This window comes from Paroedura picta, chromosome 3, assembly GCF_049243985.1.
Source record: "Paroedura picta isolate Pp20150507F chromosome 3, Ppicta_v3.0, whole genome shotgun sequence".
NCBI classification, from domain to species: domain Eukaryota; kingdom Metazoa; phylum Chordata; class Lepidosauria; order Squamata; family Gekkonidae; genus Paroedura; species Paroedura picta.
In genome coordinates, this window is record NC_135371.1 from 105,220,290 (window position 1) to 105,234,949 (window position 14,660).

At 45.0% G+C, this 14,660-nt stretch overlaps 1 protein-coding gene across 1 annotated transcript in view; it reads left to right on the plus strand.

The window, feature by feature from the left end:
• Positions 1-3,106, plus strand: part of ABLIM3 (actin binding LIM protein family member 3) — a 209,928-nt gene extending 206,822 nt beyond the window's left edge. Inside the window, exon 23 of the transcript XR_013229293.1 lies at positions 1-3,106. The gene's annotated coding sequence lies outside the window, so the exon portion shown is untranslated.
• Positions 3,107-14,660: the final 11,554 nt, after the last annotated feature.

Sequence of the window (14,660 nt, forward strand, 5' to 3'; positions counted from 1 at the left end):
ACCCTGAGACTCCACTGTTGGCATTAGTTTGTCCAATGGGGAGTCTGGAGTACCCCACCCAAAGAAAGAAGAGCAGAAGGAAGAGGCAGTGCGGAGGCTGCAGAGGCAGTATGATTTATGGAGGCTGCCCAGACCTCACAAGGAACTGTGAAACAGTTCAAGATGGCATCACTATGGCTGGTGGGCTTGCCTTCGCAGAGAGAGGGCTGTGGCTTCTTGGGTAACCATGCGGCTTCGGACCCATAAATACCACTTGTCCGCCATCCACACTGACTATGGGGTGTTGGGATGAGCTGGTGGGTCGACCATTCAAAGCCAAGGACTGGGAGAAAGCTCGCCAGATGACCCCCCCACTCCACCACCTGGGAAGGTGTGGGGGCCTCCTGTCCAGCAGCAAGTGCCCCAACCCCATGAGGAGGAGGGAGTTGTCGAGGAGACATGGAATAGCCTACAGAAGGGGCCCCATAGCAAGCAGTGGGGCTGTCCCTAGTTTGCGGTACAGCCGGCCACTTCCTGGTGAGTTGCCAGACGAGGTCTGCTGGAGGAACTGGCACCATTGACCAACCAACTGAAACTTCTGGAGGAGACACAGGCTGGTAGAGACATGACTCCATGGAAGTCTGATGATCAACCTATCTGGGTCTTGCTGGCCCCATCAAACCTGGTCCTGCCAACGAGCTCTAGGGAATCAGAGGAGGAGGAGCTGGGGAGCATCTGAGGAACTACCCCAACCTGCTGTGAAACATACCCAACAACAGGTCCCAGTAAGGGGTGCTGACGATATTGTAGACAGTGCACCTACCCCCCTTATACTGGTTCCAGTGACTGTGGGTAACCCCTGAAAGGACCTCTGTTTGACCACTCATGGGATTCTGGACTCGGGGTGTTCCAGGACACTGATCAATCAGGCAGTTGCACATGGCCTGGAACTTTGCCCGCAGCACTAGCAAGGCCAATGAACTTTTCCCAAATGGACATACATTCCGCAGGAGGGATCTGCCACCTAATGGACACAGCCATTGGCCTTGGGAGTATGGGAGCACTGGGAAAAAATCCAGCCTGGGGTAGTTCTGGAAGTGGACTACCCCCTCATTAGAAGTTTGGATTGGTTGTGTGAGTACAACCCGATAGTGGACTGGTAGAATGTTCATCACATTTCAGGAGCAGTTTTGTGGGGCATATAGGCAAGGCGAGCATCCTAAGGGGGTCTCTGGTAACTGATTTCCCAACGCTTCATCGCATCAGAGGTCCATGGTCTGAACTGGAAAAAGAGGAATTGGTCAGCCTACACCAAGAGTATTGGGACCTACAAGAGGTGTATGAGGAGCAAGAATCAGACTGGCTGCCTGAGCTCAGGCGGTTTGACTGCGCTAACGAACTGAAAAAGGGGTCCCCACTACCTAAGGCCAGATTGTATGCCATGTTCCCCAGGGAGATGAGGAAATTCCTCGATAACAATCTGGCTCAGGGTTTCAACCAACCGGCCACCTCCAGCATCATGGCCCCAGCGTTATTTGCAAAAGAAAGATGGATGGGACTCTTAGACTATACACAGACTACCAGGAGATAAATGCCATGTCAACAAAGAATACCTACCCTCTTCCCCTCATAAAAGATTTGCTCAACAGTTGGGGAAGGGGTGCATTTTTACCAAATTAGACCTGAAGAAGGCATATTACAGGGTGAGAATAAAACAAGGGTTATGAATAGAAGACAGCTTTTAATACACTCCTAGGACAATTCAAGTACGCCGTCATACTGTTTGGGCTCAGTGGTATGGCGGGTTCTTTTTAATGAACCTCATAAATGTGGTCCCTCATGTCTTGCTGTTTAAGGGGATGCTTATTTACCTTCATGACATGTTGATTTACCACGAGACCCTCAACAAGCATATGCAACTGGGGCGAGAGCTGCTAAAGTGGTTGCATACAAACCAACTGTACGCAAAACTGCTAATTCCTACAGGCATAGGTAGTCTTTCTGGGTTATTGCATCTCCCTATGTGGACCATGTAAAAGTCTATCTTTGATGTGTTGGGGTGGCCCCCCAAAAATGTGTTGCTAGCCGCAAAGCTTCTTAGGTGTTGCAAACTCTATTTCTTAATAAAGAAACTTTAATTCATGAGTTTACTTATTTAGAAAGTCTTTCACAAGATGGGGACGAGGAGTGGGACTTGTAGAACAAACTGGTGAACTGTGAGGGGAAGTTTTTTATGGGGGAGAGGGAGCACATTCTTGCTTCTAGGGGGCGCAGGTTCTACAACTATGCCACAACTGCCTGGCAGCAGGGTATTTTGGGTTCCCAAAAACCTTCCACATCCCGAGGAAGCAGTACTGGTGGCTCACCTCGCAGAAAAATCACTCCCAATAGAGCCGTCAATTCCTTGTATATCAGATATGATTAAAAATGGAATTCCACAGGCCTAAAAGGTCAAATTCAAATATCAATTTATTCTTTCTCATTTGAACACAATCAGAATGGATTCCCGGATTACTCAATTGTTGAGACTTCCAATGTTTTCAAGTTGTAGTGTATCGGTTATCACCTTGGCTCTCAGCTGACATATTCAGCAGCAAGTAATCAAGTGACAAATGCAGAAATCATGCAGTGCATGCATCTGTCAGGTACTCCTAGATTGGTAGTGCAAGACAAGTTTGCATTTATAGTTATGACATTGTGCACTTCACATGACAAGAAAAAAAAGTTTGCAATGTTAACCATGTATTCCATTCCTGAAATTTAAGGAAAATATGCTGTACATAAAACACAATGAAGATGCAGTCCTAATCCATTAAAGACAGATCAAGATGGGTAGCCAGCTTTGGATGAAGTCCTGTTGCATTTTGAACTCTGAATTGGCTTTTAAAAACTTATACACAAACACACCTCATCTGAAAGGGAATGCTGATGGAATTACTTTTAATCTGTCATTCAGGTGACTGATATTTCTGCAAAAATGATCAACACTTGTGGAAGGGAAGTGCTGAAATATATTTGTCAAGTGTTAAGTTTAGGTGAATTATTTCCTGGTGTGACACTTGAGGAACTGTGATGACTGGAGCAGGATTCTGTACATGACTGAATAAAATGTGATTTTAAGAAGTTACTCTGAAAAAAAATATTAAAAAAAAAGATGGGTAGCCAGCTTGATGTAGTGGTTAAAAGCAGCAGCCTCTAATCTGGAGAGCCTGGTTTGATTCCCCACACCTCCACATGAAGCCAGATGGGTGACCTTGGGTCAACTACAGTTCTCTCAGAGCTCTCTCAGCCACACCTCCCTCACAGGATGTCTGTTGTGGGAAGAGGAAGGGAAGGTCATTGTAAGACACTTCAGGACTCCATTAGGTAGTAAAAAGCAGGATTAAAAAAATGTCTCTTCTTCTTCTAGTCTTGTTTGTCTGCCTTTAATAGAAGCTGTCTGTAGATTAGAGTGAATCATGACTGAATCACCCAAAATTTTGTTGGTCTTTAAGATGCTACGTGACTCTTGTTCTTTCCTACCATTAAAGACAGGTTAAGGATGTTGCTGTTTACTTCAGTTGTGTTGTTGACTGAATCTTGAACTATATATAGTTCTGGGTTATATAAAGCAGGCTACACACAATCTAAAAGGAAATCCTGTTTTGCTAGTCCCTTATTAAAATCATGAGAATTTCTTCCATGAATATTATTTTATGAGTAATCAGGGAAGTTGGAGCTGTCATGGCACCAGGAATTCTGGGGAGAATGGATAGTGGATTTCTAGCTATGGCACAGTGGGAGACCCCTCCCCCAAGGCCATCCTCCCCAACTCCCCCAGCCCTCCCTCCTGTGGTGCCAATGCTTGGGTTCACTACCCCTTTGCCACCTCATCCCGGCCGCCAGCTGGCTGCCCTCCTAGTCCGCGCAGCTGCCTCAGTCGACAGCTCGCAGGTGGGTGCAGGCCACCTGAGGATGAACAGGTGGCAGTGAGGGCTGGTGTTGCTGTGAGGGTCCCCCTCCCCCCAGGTTCTCCTCCCCACCTCCCTGCATCACTAGCCTCCCCTCCCTCATGGTGCCAAGGCTAGGAATGGCCCCCCTTCCCTCCCATCCCCAGTCACTTGCTGGGCAACTGCCCTCCATCGGCCACAGTCCTAAGGCCCGTCCCCTCCCTCCCAGCTTGTACTCTCTGGCTGGCTTACCTGTCGGCTTCAGCACAGTAGAACAGCTGGCACTTCTTCCAGGCAGAAGAAGTTGGAGGGGGATGCAGCCAGGGTTGGGCAGCCTGGAGGAGAGGCACAGCGCTTAATTGTGGATGAAACCTTCCTTTCTGCAAGTTAATTCCTAGCTACTCCTCCGTTTGCATAACAATTGCTGTACGATAGTATAACAATTGCTGTACAACATACTGCTTGTATGTTCAATAGAAAGAAAGGTTGAGTCAGCTGATTGATGCCATCATCACTATAAGCTGATTCTCTGGTGCAGGCATCTCCTGGAAGAATTGTCAGTTGAATTTGGATTACATATGATTGCCAAGTTCAAAATCAGGCAAGGTTCTAGAATTAAAATTGCTTTTCCTCAAACATTTCACATATTTATTCCTAAAACCTGCTGCTATTCTTTCCCCAGTGTTACAACAAAACAAAATCAGTGTCCAGTGGCACCTTTAAGACCAACCTTTAAGATCAACAAATTTTTATGTTGGTTTTACAGGTGCCACTGGACTCTGATTTTGTTTTCTTGTGCTGTGTCAGACTAACAAGGCCTGACCACTTGAATTTTTCCTAGTGCTGTATCCTACAAAACACTTATATTTGACTCTACTGTAAATCATCTGTGTATTGGGAATGCATGCATACGCACAGGCATACTTACTTAAGTACAACCACATTCTAACCTCCAGTATTCAAAAAAGTTAATGTGTCAAATCATAATCTCTATGGGAACTGTAAAATCTGTCATTGCCTCATCCATTAGCACAGAACAATGAAAAAATGGTTGCAAAGAAAACAACAGAGTCCATTGGCTTGCATATGTTGTATTAACCAGACTTGAACTTTTACCTTTGGTCCAGGATGCCTGACCACTACCACCACTGGGCAGGGAGGGGGTGGATTATATGACTGATTGCAAAATAAAAAGCTTTTTGCTCTAAAGCTATTTGGCTAGTTTGTGACAACCCATCAAATGAATCATGAAACATTACTTCAGCAGGACTACAGGAGGCTGCGTGGTCTATGAATCATACTCCAAAGATATATTTTTCTCTTAAAATAACTGAATAAAAATTACGGAAATGCTGGAGAGAAATCAGAAACGCTGACATATGTACTTTCTAAGCAAAGGAAACGCAGGGCAGGAACTATCTGTCCTGGAAGACTCTTCTCGACCTTAATCATTCTGTTGTACATTACTGATTGTTTGGAAACACACACTGATTTCCCCTTGAACACTAATAGTCCTTTGACATTTATTTATTATATTTATTGACCTCCGGCTGGCTCGCAGCAGTTTCTATACTTTGCACTCAGGTTTATCGCCCCTGTAGTTGGTCCCCCATGTCTCTCCTGTACATTGGTATGCTGCAGTGCTGGCTAGTAATTTATTAATGATAATTTTAGGCTGTCTTTCTCGCTTGGACTCAAGGCAGATTACAGAGAGAGAGAGGAGCAAAACCATTGATGGATGGGGCAGTCAATAAACAATGCAATAGGATTAAGGTTGTAGAACCAACCAGAAGTCTAAAGAATGCAGCAAGCCTAAATATTAACTCAACACATTAAATCATGCAGAATTCCAGTCAGCTGCTCTACCATCCAGTTTAGGGACCCAAGTTACATTTTTCACCTGAGAGGACTACAACCCATAGCCACCCACAATCTCTCTTTTTAAGAATTGTGCTAATATCTTTCCCTCATCAGCCCTTTTCTTATGCATCCTTCAATGCACGAACCAAATATCTTTCTTTTTCCTCTTTGAAATGGCTGGTTCTCTGCTACAGTTGCTGTCTCCTCCCTGACAGACGTATGGTGCCTTTAATAGTTGCATGGTAGGTAAGAAGTTATCAGCTCAGATTAACCCTCCTCTGCATATTCACACCAGAAAACTTGGTTGTACCTGCTGTAAGTTTTTATTGCCATGTTGTTCTTAGCAGAGTGTCTGTCATTAAAGAAATTGGCAGCCTTAGGCTATGTTCTTCCATAGATAACAAAGGCATTACTGTGGGCCAGGACTCTGTTTATTAAACAAAGTCTCAGTCAGCTTCTGTCTGATATTTCAGCTGCTTTACCTTGTGCATGTTCACACAGAAATAAGACCCACTCCTTTCAGGTGGGATTGTTTCCAAATAGTAAATCTTTAAAGGACAGGCTGAAGCATGCTGACTCAGAAAAAGTTCCACCAAATCCAATTTCTGAGCATGTGCACAGAGGTTAGCAAGTTTGAAGCTTTCTTCCTTTAAAGTAAACATACATAGGGTTTGACTTAATGCATATAGCATTCTCCCCCACAAAGAATATTGTGAACATATAAGGTAAAAAGAAAGAACACCCTGCCCTGTCAAGCTGCACTGCTGTGATCCAAAACAATTAAGAACTGTACATGCAGCCAAATCTTGATCCAGGTCAGTACTGAGACAGCTAAAGGAAATATTATTATCTGGAGCAGGGTGTGAGAATATTCATGAGTTGAAAATAATAGCAAACTTTTCTTGAAGAAAAAGTTTCATTTATTAGATTAAGGAAGTATACTCAACATAGGCATAGTTAGAACTAAAGTTTGAGGCTACAGGACAAAGCATATTACACAGGAGGTAATGAATGGAAGGCTGTTACACATAGGAGTAGAAGAATGAGGAGAAAGTCTGCCCCATTGATGCTCAGCAGTCAGTTCCAGCATCTGCATGAAGATGTTGATTCAGGAACACAGGAGCATGTAATTCCCCAAGTCCCCACGAAGACCAGGAAACAAGTCACAGGCCCCCACAGTTGAGAGTTCTAGGTCTGCTCCCAAGAGTACAAAGAAATGGGTACTGGTAACTGGGGATTCCCTGCTGAGAGGCATACAGGCTGAAGTGTGTAAACCAGAGCAAATGATACTGCCCAGCACAGCATGTAATATATTAAAAAAAGACTTTGTGAATCTGAGAGGAAAAGGTAAAGGACCTGGGAGCACAGGTTGTGTTTTCATCAGTTCTAACTGTAAGTGGCCATGGCATAAGAAGGGAAAGAAAAACCATGCAAGTTATTGACCATTTATGCACTAGGAACTTCACTGCCCCAGCTTCCATGCAGGAACACAAATCGGGGGCGGATGAGGTGCACTGGGCCAAATGTTCCCCCATGTGAGTACAGGAAGAGGTGGGGCAACCTGCCACGACTAAAACACCAGCCTGCAGCCTGGCATGAAACCTCCAGTGCATAAACGGTCAATGATTGGCTATGTAATTGGAGTAGTCGGGAAAGGTTTGGATTTCTGGGTCATGGTCTACAGGGTCAGTATGAGGGGTGGCTATCAGGAGATGGCTTGCACAAGTATTTTTGGGAGAACCTTTGAACACCTGATGAAGAGGGCTTTAAACTAAATCTGAAGGGAGAGCAAGTCGTAAATTGAGAACCTAGTGTGATGGCAAGAACTGAAGATGAGAAAATTGCAAATCTATAGGGAATGGCACATAAATCTAAATAAATAAAAAAAAAAATAAGCAGGGAATTACTAACTTACAAGGAAGTTCAAAAACCAAAACTATTGGGCAACCACAAAGGATGGATTATGATGTCTCTACACTAATGCACAGAGTACGGGAAACAAACAGGAGGAACTAGTATTGCTAATAGAGGAAGGGGACTATGACCTAATAGGAATCACAGAAAGAGAAAACTTTTACGTAGTCAGACATATGGACTTCAGGAAAGGAGATTTTAACAGACTTAAAGGTATGTTGGGTAGAGTCCCATGGTCAGAAACACTTAAAGAGATGCGAATCGAAGAGGGCTGGGAGTTTCTTAAAAGTGAAATGCTGAAGGCTCAATCATAAACAATTCCTTTGAGAAAAAAAAGATTGAAGGAGCCTAAGGAAGCCAAGGTGTCTCCATAAGCAGCTGTCAAATGATTTGAGAAATAAAAAAGAGTCACTTGGGAAATGGAAGGAAGGCTTTATTACCAAGGATGAGTATAAACTAAGGTGACCAGATTGTCCCACTTTTGGAGGGACATCTGGGGGTACCTGGCAAATTGTACTTATATTGAAATTTAAAAAATATATATTACAATACTATTTTTGTGTTCTATGTGTTCTATGAAACTTTTTGCAGCTCCATATAGACCAAATCTTTAATCAAGAACCCCCCCCCCCCCCGGTCAATGGTAACCCGTTTTACCAATGTTAAAATCTGGTCACCTTAGCATAAACAAATAACCAATGATTGTAGGGAGAGTGTTAGAAAAGCTAAAGCTCAATATGAGCTTAGGCTAGCAAGAAGTGTTAAACATAACAAAAAAGGCTTCTTTAGTTATATTTCAAGTAAGAAAAAGAGTAGGGACACCGTATGACTACTGTGAGGAGAAGAAAGTGAAATTATAACAGATGATGAAGAGAGGCTGAATTGCTTAACTCCTATTTCTCCTCAACCTTCTCTTGTGAGGGAAACAGTGCTCACTGTGTCAAAAGTATACCACAACGGGGGGGGGGGGGATGGGGTGGGAATGGTGGCCTAGGATCATTGTAGGGGCAGTCCATAAACACCTAGTTTCTTTAAATGAAACAAAGTCTGGGTCAGATGAATTGCATCCAAGGGTACTAAAAGAACTTGCAGATGCAATCTTTGACCCTCTGTCAATTATTTTTGACACTTCTTGGAGAATGGGTGAGGTGCCAGATGATTGGAGGCGGGTGAATGTTGTCCCCATCTTCAAGAAAAGGAAAAAGAAGGATCCAGGTAACTATCGACCCATCAGATTGACATTTGCAGGTGGCAAAATTTTGGAACAAATCATCAAACAGTCAGTCCTTGAGCAGCTGGAACAGAGAGCTGTGATTTCTAAGACTCAGCATGAGTTTTGCAAGAACAAGACATTTCAGACCAACCTTATCTCTTTTTTCGAGAAAGTGACTACCTTGCTGGATCAGGGGAATGCTGTGGAGATAGTTCATCTGGATTTCCATAAAGCTTTTGATAAGGTTCCACATGATTTTATTGTTGACAAGTTGGTAAAATGTGGATCCTAATTCTGTTAGGTGGATCAATAACTGGTTAAAAGATCATATCCAAGGGGTACTTGTTAATGGTTCAGCATCTTCTTGGAAAAGAGTGACAAGTGGAGTGCCCCAGGGATCTGTCCTGGGGCCTGTGTTGTTCAACATATTTATAAATGATTTGGATGAGGGATTAGAGGGGATACTTATTAAATTTGCAGATGATACTAAACTGGGAGGGGTATCAAACATAACCGAAGACAGCAACAGAATACAGGATGATCTTGATAGGCTCGAGAAGTGTGCTAAACTGAATAAAACCAAGCTCAATAGGGACAAGTGTAAAGTTCTGCATTTAGGTAGGAAAAACCAAACACACAAATATAGGATGGGGGCGACTTGTCTTGGCAGTAGTATGTGTGAAAAAGATCTAGGCGTCTTAGTAGACCATACATTGAACATGAGTCAGCAATGTGACTTGGTAGCTAAAAAGGCAAATGGGATTTTGGGCTGTATCAAACAGAGTATCGTGTCCAGATCATGGGAGGTGATGGTCCCACTTTACTCTGCTCTGGTTCGGCCTTACTTGGAGTACCGTGTTCAGTTTTGGGCACCACAGTTTTAGAGGGATGTGGGCAAACTGGAGCATGTCCAGAGGAGGGCAACAAAGATGGTGAGGGGTTTGGAGACCAAGACATATGAGGAAAGATTTGGGGAGCTTGGTCTGTTTAGCCAGGAGAGGAAATGACTGTATTTAAAAGGCTGTATTTAAAAGGCTGCTATTTAGAGCAGTGGTCCTCAACCCCCGGTCCAGGGACTGGTACCGGTCCGTGGCTCCTCCTCGGCCTCCTCCCCAGCTGCTGCCTCAGGGGCTGCCCTGCCACTCTGCTGCTGGTTCACCTTTGGTGCTCTCCAGCAGGCGCCATGGCCGAGGCTCCCCCTTGCCATGGTACTGCATGGCACTGTGCAGCTGCTGCTGGCAGTGTCCCCCAGCGGGCAGCGGGAAAGCAAATGGATCAGGGGTTCATGTGGCAGCGACATCCCTTGGCAAAAGACTACCCTCCCCCAGGCCTCAGTAAAATTGTCAAGCGTTGACCGGTCCCCAGTGATAAAAAGGTTGGGGACTATTGATTTAGAGGATGGAACAGAGTTCTTCTCCCTTGCCCTAGAGGAACGGACCAGAACCAATGGGCTGTAATTAATTCAAAAGAAATTCCTTCTAAATATCTGGAAGGTGTTCCTGACAGAGCGGTTTTTCAGTGGAACAGGCTTCATCAGGAGTTGGGGGGAGGGATCACATGCTTGTTCAGGATGGAGGCCTGAAGGTGCCAGGGCACCTGCCCAGCTCGCCATTCACATGTAATCCCCCTGGAGATATCCTCTAGCGATGACTTTGTGGGAGGAGTGGGGGAATTCATTGCATCTACAACATGAAACAAGGCAAGCACGCCTGCCCATGGGGAATAATGGAAAGCATGCCTGCCCATAGAGAATAATGTAAACTTTCTGAAAGAATGATTTAGTCCATACTTGCCCTTCAAAGAATATATGGACCACATTTGACTGAAAAACTGTGAGACATCTTTTGGAGAAATTAACAAAAGTAACTCTTTGAAAATCTCTCTCCCATTATTCTGTGATCCTCCAGTATTCCTTCTCCCAACAGACATAGTTTTCTTTAGGAGCTAGTGGGTCTTTTGGAGAAGTATCATGGCAAATTTGCTGTGTACTATTATGGATTTGGTTATATCCCCTTATTGAAATGTACTGATATTTTAATATGGTCCCTCAAGTTTTTATTTATTTAAATTTATGGACCATCTTCTGTGCTTGAGCACACTCATAAGTCCCACAATACATTAAAATTAATACATTAATATATTAATACAATAAATTAAAATACAGGTTAAATAATTCTAAAAACAATTCTCAAAATTCTGCCCATGGGTGTAGAATGCTGAACCCAGTATAGGGGTGTGATACTGGAGGGAGGCCAATTTAATGTTGATGCTTCGATGTTTTATTGGACTCAAACATAGGCCTGGTGGAAGAACTCTTTTTTGCAGTCTCCACGGAACTCATCCACCCAGGAGCTCATTCCACCAGGCAGATGACACCCAGCTGGAGCCAAGGCTGAAGAGTCCCTGGCTGTGATTGAGGCCAGTCGAATTTGTTGTGGGTTTGAGAACCACTGGCCTTTTGGTACTGGTTGAGTGCAAGGCCCTTCTAGGGACATATTCAGGCAGTTCCATAGGTATGCAGGGCCTGGGCTGTGTATAGCCTTTAAGGTTAAAAACAGCACTTTAAACTTGACCCAGGATACAATTGGTAAAAAGTGCAGTTGCCAGAGGACAGGTTGGATATGAACCCTCCAAGCAAGGGATCCTACTCAGAACCTGGGCTGACGTAATTTGCACCAATTGCAGTTTCCCGATCAGGGATAAGGTTAACAGCCTAGAGCAAGTTACAGAAGTCTAGTCTAGAGTTGACCATCACATCATAGATCATGGTGGCCATTTGTTCTTGGGCCAGATAGTAGTTTTACTTGGCCATTATGGAAATATTTCAGCAGAGTTACTTTTGTGACCTGGAGGAATCTATGGTAACTCCTAGATTCCTGACAGTCTGTACACTAGTTAGCCGCACCCTGTCCAAACTGGGGGGGGGGGGCAGAATTCTTCATCAGGCCCTTTCCTTCCAAGCCAGAAGACCTCTGTCTTCGAAGGGTACAACTTCAGGAAACAGGCCACTAATCAACAAACAGACCTGGGTGTCATCTGCATATTGATGGCACCCAAGCCTGTATCCCCAAACCAGCTGGGCTACAGGGTGCATAGAGATGTTAAAGAATACTGAGAGAATCACACCCATACCAGAGACTAAAGTGGCAAGATTGTTCCTCCTCAATAGCTTCCCTCTGTCTCCAACTGCGTTGAAAGCCATTTCAAGGCTGTCCCCCATATCCCAGCATCAATGAGGCAGCAAACAAGAAGCTCGTGATCTACAGCAGACTTTCTCTCAACCAGGGGTATGTGAAACCCTGAGGTTTTTTGAGGGCTCAGGAAGGCTTTCTGGAATGAGTGGGAGTTAATTAATGTTCATATATTTTAATTCGTTAAACATTTATCAGGTGATATGACCATATATCATCATGTCAACCCACTCCCCCCCCCTCCCCAAATGTCCAATAATGGGCCTGGAGGGGGGTGGGAAGGGGAGGGTTCCTGGGTGGGCATGTACACAGCTATGCTTCCCAATTATGTTCTGCATGAACGTGCCACTTCTGGAGTTTCTCAAAACCTAAAGAATGTTTCAGGGGATTCTCAATGGTAAAAAGGATGAGAAAGGCTGATTTACAGTATCAAACTCTGCTGTAAGATCAAGCAATACAAGCAGTGCCAGCCCACCTTCATCTAGCTGTTGTTGTTGATTGTCCATGAAAGCAACCAAGCCCATTTCCATCCTGTGCCTGGGCCAAATGTTGTCCTGGAATGGATCCAAGACCAAAGCGTCCTCTAAGTATGCTAGCAACTGATCCATGGCTACCAGTTCAACCACATTTCCCAAAAACACATGTTGCACGTTGGGGGTAATAACTGGCAGGACCCCACAGATCCAGGGATGGTTTCTTCAGCAAAGGCTTAACTGCTGCCTCCTAAACCATCTGAGAAAGTCCCCAACATAAAAGACAAGTTTAGTATCACCTGGAGAGGTTCTCCAACTGCATGCTTCCAAAAGCTATGAGGGACAGGGGCAAGGCGGCAAGTGGTTGGCCTCACTGATGTTAGCAACCTATCCATCTCAGTTTGCTTGAGGCACCAGAAGTTTTCAAAACACACCTCCAAAGATGATCAAGGGGTCTTGGGTTCCCTTACTGTATTAGCTATTGTGGTGGGAAAGTTATCAGCAAGGATCACGATTCTCTCTCCCGTTCTTTCTCCAATCTTATTCCATATCTTTATGTGCCCTCTTGTTCAACTAGTGCAGAGGTTTGGGCTGGGTTGCCATCAATATGCCGGTGACACCCAACTCTTCCTCCTGATGGATGGCCCCCGTGACTCTCCCCCAGAAACATTAGCGAGGTGCCTGGAAGCAGTGACGGGGTGGCTCAAGCAGAGTTGTCTGAGGCTCAACCCTTCAAAGAGTGAGGACTTGCGGCTAGTCAGGAAAGGTTCAAGCGAAGAAGCGCACCTACCTAACCTGGATGGAGTGAGGCTATCAGTGGCCCACTCCACGAGGAACCTGGGGGTGAATCTTGATGCCTCCCTCTCAATGGAGGCTCAGATCATGATGGTAGAGCAGCTCGCATTTTATCACCTTCGCCAAGACACCATACTAGCACCATACTTGGCTCCGGAACACCTAGCCACAGTGATCCATGTGATGGTAACCTCTAGACTGGACTTCTGCAACTCGCTGTACGCTGGCCTGCCCTTATGCTTGATCCAGAAACTCCAACTGGTCCAGAACGCAGCCAGCAGGGTCCTCACAACAACACCTCAGATGTCCCACATCCAGCCCATCCTCCAAAAGCTGTGCTGGCTCCTGGTCAAATTCCAGATCAGGCTTAAGAGCACGCGTGCTTTCCATTATTCCTTATGGGCAGGTGTGCTTTGTCTTATTTCATTATGGGTAGGCGTGTTTCCCATTATTCCCTATGGGCAGGTGGGCTTTGCCTTATTTCCTAAGGGCAGGCGTGCTTCCCATTATTCCTTATGGGCAGGTGTGCTTTAATAGAATCATAGAATAATAGACTGTTGGAAGGGACCTCATGGGTCATCTAGTCCAACCCCCTGCACTATGCAGGACACTCACATCCCAATCACTCATCTACTGTAACCTGCCACCCCTTTGGCTTCACAGAATCAGCCTCTCCGTCAGATGGCTATCTAGCCTCTGTTTAAAAATTTCCAAAGATGGAGAACCCACCACCTCCCAAGGAAGCCTGTTCCACTGATAAACCACTCTGTCAGGAACTTCTTCCGGATGTTTAGATTGAATTTCTTTTGAATTAGAATCATACAATCATAGAGTTGGAAGGGGCCAAACAGGCCATCTAGTCCAACCCCCTGCTCAACGCAGGATCAGCCCAAAGCATCCTAAAGCATCCAAGAAAAGTGTGTATCCAACCTTTGCTTGAAGACTGCCAGTGAGGGGGAGCTCACCACCTCCTTAGGCTGAACTACTCTGACTGTGGAAAACTTTTTCCTGATATCTAGCCTATATCGTTGTACTTGTAGTTTAAACCCATTACTGCGTGTCCTTTCCTCTGCAGCCAACGGAAACAGCATCCTGCCCTCCTCCAAGTGACAACCTTTCAAATACTTAAAGAGGGCTATCATGTACCCTCTCAACCTCCTTTTCTCCAGGCTGAACATTCCCAAGTCCCTCAACCTATCTTCATAGTTCCTTGGCCCCAGATCATCCTCGTCGCTCTCCTCTGTACCCTTTCAATTTTATCCACGTCCTTCTTGAAGTGAGGCCTCCAGAACTGCACACAGTACTC